Source organism: Martes martes, assembly GCF_963455335.1.
Source record: "Martes martes genome assembly, chromosome: 15".
NCBI lineage: Eukaryota > Metazoa > Chordata > Mammalia > Carnivora > Mustelidae > Martes > Martes martes.
Window position 1 is genome coordinate 67,551,820 of NC_137903.1, and position 7,817 is coordinate 67,559,636.

Sequence of the window (7,817 nt, forward strand, 5' to 3'; positions counted from 1 at the left end):
AACTTTTAAAAAATATTTCAATCAAAATGAAAACAATGGCAGGCTTTTAAACACTTTCTCCCCTTGGGGCACCTGGGTGGCTCAGTGGGTTAAAGCCTCTGCCTTCGGCTCAGGTCATGATCCTAGGGTCCTGGGATCGAGCCCCACATCGGGCTCTCTGCTTGGCGGGGAGCCTGCTTCCCCCTCTCTCTCTGCCTGCCTCTCTGCCTACTTGTGATCTCTGTCCGTCAAATAAATAAATTAAAAAAAAAAACACTTTCTCCCTTATTTTTATTTTTTTAAAGATTTTATTTATTTATTTATTTTTAAAGATTTTATTTACTTTATTTGACAGATAGAGATCACAAGTAGGCAGAGAGGCAGGCAGAGAGAGAGAGAGAGGAGGAAGTAGGCTCCTGCTGAGCAGAGAGCCCGATGTGGGGCTCAATCCCAGGACCCTGGGATCATGACCCAAGCCGAAGGCAGAGGCTTTAACCCACTGAGCCACCCAGGCGCCCCCCTCCCCTTATTTTTAATTTATATTTTGGAAAGCTCTTCTGGGGATACAAAGATGAAAAAGTCATAATTTCCTGCTCTCAAGGAATTTAAAAATGTGTGATAAGTAGAGAGGATAATGTAGATGCCCAACTGTATTACAAGAGAGTGTCAGGTACCATTAACCATTTCCCGTTAAGAATTAAAAAGCCTTTTGTGTCAAAGAGAACAAGGACTTTGGGGAAATCTAAGTGGCTCTCTGAAGGAGATGGCATTCGAGCTGGCCCTGCAAGATCGGTAGGATTTTAACAGAAATTTAGAAAGGGAAACTGTGTAGTGGAGAAAAGAGGCCTAAAGTTGTGAGGCCCAAATGTGTATCATCAGCAAGGGCTGATGGTAGAGAGAGGGGTGGTGACAAAGTATGGAACGACAGTTTGGAGTCATTATGTCTATTAATTGGAGGTGGGATAACAATCTTATATTCAAGAGATGTAATCTGGCAGCAGAGTATACGATGAATTTTATGGGAAATAACCACCTAAAATCTCGAGTCCAATAGCCATTTCAAGTGGTTAGGTGTGAGAAAGGCCTTTCTGACTCATGGCCTTGGAAGAAACAGGACTGCCCAGGTCACTAAGTTAACATTTTAAATGTGTGTCCATATTTCAAAGGTGGCTTAAAAAGTGTAAATGTCCACCCAAGGTCACGCATCTGAAAAGTGAAGTCGCGTTGGGCTTCTGAGTCCCACTCTGCCTTGCACATTGGTCGCTTCATTCCCTCCCCGCGACCCGGACCCCGGTCAAGTCTGCGGGAGCGAGACCGCCGTGACAGGCGGCGCGGGAGGGAGCCCACTCCGACCCCGGCCCCGGGGAGGAAGGAGGCCGGCCGGGCGCCCCCGGCTGCCAGAGGGATGCAGTGCGGGGCAGCCCCAGAACGCCCCTGAGGGCAGGGGCGTGAGGATCCCTGGGGACGAGCCGTGGGTGCAGGGCGAGGCCAAGGTGGGAAACCGGAAGCCCACCCTCTCGGCCCTCCTTAGGGCGGGAGGCTCTGGATCCCGAGCGGACCTGCGGCGGGAAGAGCGCGCGCCCGGCCCCGCCCCGCGCCACCCCCCCACCCCGCGCCACCCCCCCTCGCCGCGCCACCCCCCCTCGCCGCGCCACCCCCCCTCGCCGCGCCCGGCCCCGCCCCGCGCCCCGCCCCTCGCCGCGCCCGCCCCCCCACCCCGCGCCACCCCCCCACCCCGCGCCACCCCCCCCCCGCCACCCCCCCCCCCCCCCCCCCCGCGCCCGGCCCCAGGCCCGAGCGTCGGGGGCGTCTGTGCGGGCTCGGCCTCCCGCCGTCCCGGCGCAGGGGTGGGCGGGGGGACCGCGGCTTTGGGGGGCCGAGCGCTGGGCTGCAGTTGACCGTTTTTTGCGACTCGCGTTGTGAAAGCCACGCCCAGCCCCAGCGTGAGGGGGAGCCCGGGGAAGGTCCCCGGCTGTGAAGGGCGTTGAAGGGCGTCCGGTGCGGTCCAGGAGGTTTGAAAACGTCTTAAAGCTCCTTCTTTTAAAATAAGTAAAGGGGCGGGAGCGTTTCCCAGAGGAAAATCCTACGCGCCAGAAGAATCGCAGTTGAGAAAACGCAAATTCTGCCCCAGATGCTGAAATGTTAACAAAAACTATTTAATACTTAAAATTTATTTTTTTATTTTTAAAGATTTCTATGTATTTGACAGAGACACGGCGAGAGAAGGAACACAAGCAGGGGGAGTGGGAGAGGGAGAAGGAGGACCCGCCCCCCCAGCAGGGAGCCAGATGCGGGGCCCTCTGGGAAGACCCGGGACTGTGACCTCCGCCTAAGCAGACGCTTCACGACGGAGCCCCTCAGGCGTCCCTAGTTCTTAAAATCTTAAAGCCTCTGAGCACATCCGTCCGTTTGATAGAGCTCCATTTTCTCCATTTTCTCCATTTTCTCCATTCATCCCCCTCCCCCTTCCTTCAAATATCAAACTGCTCGGCTTGACCCTCATTCCCGGCGGGATGCGGGAAACCCCGAGGACCGAGCCGCGGTGCTGGCCGAGGGTCGACCGGAGTGCGGCTTGGAGTCCGGACCGCACTGGCAGGCTGGGCGCTCGGGCGGCTCCCTGGGAATTCTTGCCTCTGTCTTGCGCTTGACTGATGAAGAGGCCGTGGGCAGACTCGGTCCACAGTGGGAGATCATCCAAGTTGGCTTAAAGATCTGCTCTTATGTCCAAGTCTTGTCATTAACTCCCACTTACAGTTTTTGATCCTCTCTTGCCCACCCTGAATTTTTCTTTTCATGTTGGTCTCCTTAAGTATAAGCCGTCCCATACCCAAAGTCCTTCCTCCGTGTCCACTTCAAAAGAGACGGACGTGCATAGTGGCAGAAAAGACTCCAGCCTAAACAGGGACTCTTAAGTGGGAGCCAAAGTAGTCTCAGATGAGTAGAAGCCTCTGGCTTACGGCAGAAGCAGTTTTTAAAAATTATCTCTAGGAGAGCCTGGGTGGCTCAGTGGGCCAAGCGTCTACCTTCGGCTCAGGTCGGGGTCCCAGGGTGGTGGGATCAAGTCCCACATCTGGCTCCCTGCTCAGCAGGGAGTGTGCTGCTCTCTCTCCCTCTTCTCTTCCCCCTACTTGTGCACTCTCTCGCTCTCTCTGTCAAATAAATAAAATATTTTTAAAAACTAAAAAATTATCTCTAGAGAAAAGCATTCCCTGTTAAGCCCTTGCACCATACACAGTGTGGAATGGAAAATCACAGACAAAAGGACCCCTTAATCCTCCATAAGGAGCTTTCTAAGAAGTGACGTGAAATCGCACCTCACAACGCACAATAAAAATTTACTAATGGAGTTTTCTTGTGCTTGGCAAATGTTTTGGCTCCATGGTCATTTTAACATGATTTCATGATTTTACAGGCATTATGTGTTTATGGTAGGAAATTTGAGAAACAGCAGCACGGTGGTCCGCAGGCCCCTCGCGAGCTTCCCCGGTGTCGTGTGAAACCGGCCGTCCAGAGGCTGCTCCAGGTCGCTGGGTGGCTGGTTTAATGAGCGAAGGGAACTCACATACAAGGCTTATCTTGGGCTGCGGGAGGATGAGCGGATCCCTGCCGCCACCCGCCATATCTTGTGCGTTGACACAGAGGCCTTAGCTGGGTTCAGTCCCTTTACTGTCCAGATCATCTCTATACCACATCCCTATTTCAATGCTGTGTCCTCGGCCAGCTGCTGAGAGCAGGCAAGGCCAGCAGAATGCGCATTCCAAGGACGGGGGAGGGGTGTGGAGCCTCCCGGCGCCAGGGTCCAGCTCACTGTTCTACCAGGGGTCATGTCCTCTCAGTGACCTCCCTCAACAAAAAAAAAAGCTTAAGAATAATTACTACTCTTAATAGTTGTCAACTCTAATGCCATATGGATAATTTTTGTCCTCTGGAGCCCAAGAAGCCACAGTAGAGCAAAAGCAGTTAATAGAACACTTGGTGACAGATCCCTCTCAGATCAAATATATAAAAAATTTTGGTTGGAAATTAATAAATCATTACAAATTAAATACATAATTTAAAAAATCACCAGAGACATAAAGTAACCACAAGTGAGAGTCAGCGGAAACAAAAATTAAGAGTCCTAATGATTTCAGATATTGGAATTATCAGATACAGAGTGTAAAATATGCATAAGATTTTAACTATAAAAGATGAAATCACAAAAAGCAAGTAACAAGAGTAACAAAACTGAAAAGACTGACTTGAAAAAGAACATGAAGATACATCTTTAGAAATTAAAAATGGAAATGCTTAAGTTCAGATTCAATAGAAAATGCCTTGGGGCACCTGGGTGGCTCAGTGGGTTAAAGCCTCTGCCTTCGGCTCAGGTCATGGTCTCAGGGTCCTGGGATCGAGCCCCGCATTGGGCTCTCTGCTCGGCAGGGGGCCTGCTTCCTCCTCTCTCTCTGCCTGCCTTTCTGCCTACTTGTGATCTCTGTCTGTCAAATAAATAAAATCTTTAAAAAAAAAAAAAAAAAAAGAAAATGCCTCATCAATAGCTGGTGGGAGTGTAAATTGGTAAACCCCTCTGAATGGCATGTTTTGGCGCTGTCCTCTGAAGTCATCGCTACGCACGCGCTGTGACCCGGCGGTTCCACCCCTGGGTATACACCGCAGAGCTGCACGTTCCGATTTGGCAACTGCTAGACACATGGCTGTTGAGCACTAGACATGTAGCTATACAGGAGTGAAGATGAATAAACCAGAGCCACAGGCAACAATTTCAATGAATCTTATGAATGCAATTTTGAGTGAAAGAACTAAGACACACAAGAATATGTCAATACAATCTATACATTCAAAAGCAGGTAGACTATATTATTTAAATCTACATGCATAAGTAGTGACAGTATAGAAGAAAAATGACTATAAAAGGCAAGTGTTCTAAGGAATGGAAGAGAGAGATGATTCCTCCAAAACCATTACAATCAAAGAACCTTCACATTACTTCAAGAGGGTAAATGAGTGACGGTGCTTTCATTCTTTGGAGTAACGGAGACAGACATACCCATTCCTCCTGTGTTTCCTGTAGTGTACTCCAAGAGTGTTGAAATGTAGATTTCATTTTTTCCCGAGGAAAAACATTATAAAGTGAAAAAAACATCTAAAAGAGGTTATGCTTTTGTCTGACTACTGCAAAAAATGGCTGTTTTATAATGACAACAATGAAAAAACATGGTGAAAATGGAAAAAGTGACCTGTGGGTTTGAAACTATTTCAAGAATGCATCTATTGGACCCTAAAGAAGAAAGAGATGCCAAGAGCAACAACTTGGGTAAGGCTACAGAGAATCCACATGTGTCCTACAGATGGAGAAGTCTGGTGTCACTTCGGAAAAGCAGCCCACCACTGCCAGGTTACGTTCAAAATTGACTGGAGGTTAATTTCAAAATTCGTTTAACTGGGATTCATCAGCTGTGCAGGTGTCCATCTCCCGCTCCTGTTGTGGCCATCATGATTCTAAGGATGCGTTTTCTCACTGATGCCCACTTGGAGAAAGGGGGGTTCACTTTACGCTCTTTTAAATTACTTTATGCTCTTTTAAAAAAGGGTGAGGGCTGGGGGTAGCCTGCCGAGAACAAAAGGTGAGAACCAGGGCAGTGAAGGAGAGTAAAAATAGAGTGAGTTTGGGAACAGCGCCTGTAAGGTTCCAGCCTCTGCCCCCATGCTTATAGCCACAGAGCTCTTCGCTGTAATGTTGGTGCAGAGTAAGCAGCAAAAATGTGGGCTTCCTGTGAACGTGGCCGATTCTGTGTCCCCATGTTCTTCTAGGAGAGGCTGAATGACCATTATCTGTATGTTATACTACGAAAGGGTTGTATAAAAATCCGAGTTTATAAAAAGTCACTAGAGAGGGCACCTGGGTGGCTCTGTGGGTTAAGCCTCTGCCTTTGGCTCAGGTCATGATCTCAGGGTCCTGGGATCGAGCCCCACATCGGGCTCTCTGCCCAGCGGGGAGCCTGCTTTCCCCCTCTCTCTGTCTGCCTCTCAGCCTCATTGTAATTCCTCCCTCTGTCAAATAAATAAATATATTTTTTTTAAAAAAAGTCACTAGAGATTTCTGGAAATAAACAGAAGTTTTATGTTTATTACTGTTTAACGTGCCTCAAGTCATAGTTAAATTGTAGCGTTCATACAATGGCATATTTTACAGAGATACTGGCTTGCCACTGACTGGTTCAAATCAGTATTAAGATTATGGGTGTCTAGTTACTTCAGAAAAGTCTTAAAAATTCTATGGACATAACTGCTAACTCTATTTTACTATGTTTCCTAAAGCGGATTGGTTGTGGGATAGGGTAGCCTCCACCGAAAAGGATGCATATTTGGCCAAGTCATGGTCCTTAGTATCTCACAGCATTTCATTTTTTTTTTAACTCCTCCATTCTTCCTTGGATTTATTCTGCTTCACATGATTATATAGTCTTCAAAAAATGAAAATTATAAACACATCTAGACTATAGCCAAGAATAACTGCATTGGTTTATAACTTAGTGACCAGAAGTTTGCCACAATTCTTGGCACTTCTGTTTTCATCGTACTTTACACTTGGACAGGTAATGTTACTTTCTCTCCCTCAAGGTCTTCAGATTTAAGTGGTAGAGAAAAAGGAAAACAATTCTCAATTCAATGTGATTATCATTTTTATTATACTTAAAAATATTTTTGGTTGTTCAGAATTAAAATATTAACCCAAATTAAATGTATTCTTAGCTCTCCTTTAGTTAAATTCCAGCAGCGTCTGCAGCCAACCAAAGGCAGGCAGAGTACACTCGACGGGGGAAGTTGGGATGGAAGGAGACACTGGGTTCTTATTGTTAAAATATTCTATTTCTGGAAATTTTACGAAACCGTATTTTCACATAAACACATTATCGGGGCCCCTCCTTGAGCCACAGAAGGAGCCTGTGCAGGTGAGAAGCCCTAAAATTTATTTAGCTTCATGGTAAATCTTCCTTTGCTCGAACCTCTCTGTCTCGTTTCTTCCTTTCCCGTGGAGCAGAACTCCTTGAAATCCTGCCTGCCGTCTCTCCTTACTCTCCTCATTTTGTTTAGGATCCACCATTCCATCAAACTGCTGTTAAAACACTGGTTCTCGGTCACTAGTCACTCCCGGGTCTTATTTCCTGGTTCTTCCTCTTCTTCCTGGAGCTAAACGTTGGGCCGCCCTCAGGCTCCCTTCTCTGATCTGTTTCCCTTCTCGTCCACATTCCCTCCCCGTATGTCTTCATCCGGGCCCACAGCTTTATTTATTTATTTATTTTTAGGGTTTTATGTATTTATTTATTTGAGAAAGAGAGAGAACATGAGCTTGGAGAGGGGCGGAGGGAAAGGGGGAAGTGGCAGAGAGCCTGATACGCGGGACTGAACCCCAGGATCCTGGGATCATGACCTCAGCCTAAGGCAGAAACTTCACCAACTGAGCCACCCAGGCGCCCTAAGTCCCGTGGCTTTATAAACCATGTACATACACTGATCACTCTCAAATTTCTATTCTTCAACATAGGATGGGATTACATCCCAACAAACCCATCATGAGTTGAAAATATAAGTTGAAAATGCATTTAATACATTTAACCCACTGAACATCATTGCTTAACCTAGCCTACCTTAAGCTTGCTCAGAACACTTACATTAGCCTGCAGTTGGGCAAAGTCACCTAGCACAAAGCCTGTTTTATAATAAAAAAGGTCAACTACCTTTTTATATTTATTGACACATAAGTATCAATGATTTTATTGATATATGAATGATTTATTGAATGCCATCCTGAAAGTGAGAAACAGAGTGGTTGTGTG